The sequence below is a fragment of the Ambystoma mexicanum genome, chromosome 1q, assembly GCF_040938575.1.
Source record: "Ambystoma mexicanum isolate Mex_15411 chromosome 1q, UKY_AmexF1_1, whole genome shotgun sequence".
NCBI classification, from domain to species: Eukaryota; Metazoa; Chordata; class Amphibia; order Caudata; family Ambystomatidae; genus Ambystoma; species Ambystoma mexicanum.
Window position 1 is genome coordinate 570,585,153 of NC_090922.1, and position 1,764 is coordinate 570,586,916.

A 1,764-nucleotide genomic window follows, 5' to 3' on the forward strand; every position below is an offset into this window, starting at 1 on the left:
ACGTGGAGAAGGCCGGGCCTGCCTTACTCGTGGTGGGCGCACGTCGCCTGGCTCCTCTCCGCTGTGGGACGGGGTCCGGGATGGCTCCCCCGGATCTTCTACGCAGCAGGGACAGGGAAAGCGTCCTTTCGCACCCTGTCCCTGCCAGGCATAACTTCGGTCCTCTTGTCACCTCGGGGTCCAGGCACCGCACGTTGGCTCCCCCTCCGGGGGCAGCTCAGGTCTCGGGCAGCCAAATATTCTTCTCCAAGCCCCAATCTAGCAGTGGCGCTGTCTCTTCTTATTTTCCGTTGGGGATGGGATGTCGGGTCCCTCTCTGCCTTGTGCGCGGGGTCCACATTCCTTTTGCCGCCAAAGATCTCTGGAACGCTGCACGCCACTGGACCTCCTTCACAGCCCTGGGCAGGGAGGCACCACAACCCACAGCTCCTCTGGGGCTGCTGGTGTTCCGAGAGCGGCGCCCAGTCACTCAAACTCCACTGAGGGGAGAACCTATCTCTGCAGGCCCAACGGCTAGCATCGGAGGAATGTTTTCACGCGTCCATCTTGTTACACGCCCCCTAGCGGTCTCCCACTGGTTTGTTTTTTTAATATTGACAGGGTAGTTCATTTGGGTATGGACATGGCTCAATCAAAAGGATTTGCCCATGTGAAATGTGTATTAGAGTAATTGACTAATAGAAGAGCTATGCGGATGATACCCAGCTCATTTTCAGGCTACCCTAGGCCTCCTCCTCTCCTTCCCTCATCTCTGACTGTGTGTCTGCCATCCAGGAGTGGTGTGCTGCCAATGATCTCTGCCTTAATGCCAGTAAGACTGAAATTTCACTCATTGGCACACCCACTCCCTCCTTCCCTGCAGCTCTCTGGCCGGCCTCTCTTGGCCCTCTTCCTGCCCCCACCTGCAAGGCTAAAAACCTCGGGGTCATCTTCGACTCCACACTCTCCTTCTGTGCTCACATCTCTGACGTCCCTAAGAAGTCACACTACCAGCTGCACCTCCTCAGAGGTATTCTTCCTTTCCTCTCCTTCCCCCATAAGCTCTCCAGAGCCCTGGTTCTCTCTAGGCTGGACTATTGTAACATCTTAATCTGCCTGCCTCTACTCTCCACCCTCTGCAACTTATCCAGAATAGGACTGCGAGACTTGTCCTTGGCCTCAAGCTCAGGGATTGTATCTCTCCAGGACTGAAATCTCTGCACTGGCTCCCAGTGGCTGCGAGGGTTAAGTTCAAAACCCTCTGCATTGTCCACAAGGCCTTCTGGGGCCTGGGGCCACAATACCTTCAACTCTCTCTTCCCAAATATCTTCCTTCGCTCACCCGCCTCCAACTGCACTTGCCACCATCCGGTTTTTATTTATTCTACTATCCCATGTACTGCACTTTCCCCTCTCCCTCCCCCCTCACACTTTTCCCTTTCCCCCTTCCCATGCACTTGCGCAATCTGAATGACACCTGGCCTAGTAAGATTGCTGTCTGTCTTCCCTCTGTTCCTCCTCCTTTGCCTCGTCGCGCCTCAAAACACTTGTGTATAGGCGCATTATAAATGCCTTATCATATTATGTCATATCATAACTGGGAAGAAAAGTAATACAGGAGTTCATTAAGATCTTAAAACTCCCCTCTTCCGGCAAGCATTTTCAGACATGCTGTTTAGAAAAAACGACCCTTGTCCTATGCCATCAACTCACTGGCAAATGCTTTGAAGTGTCCTACGATTACTTGTGGCATGATAGGAAAAAGAACATGGCATCCAGGAGACA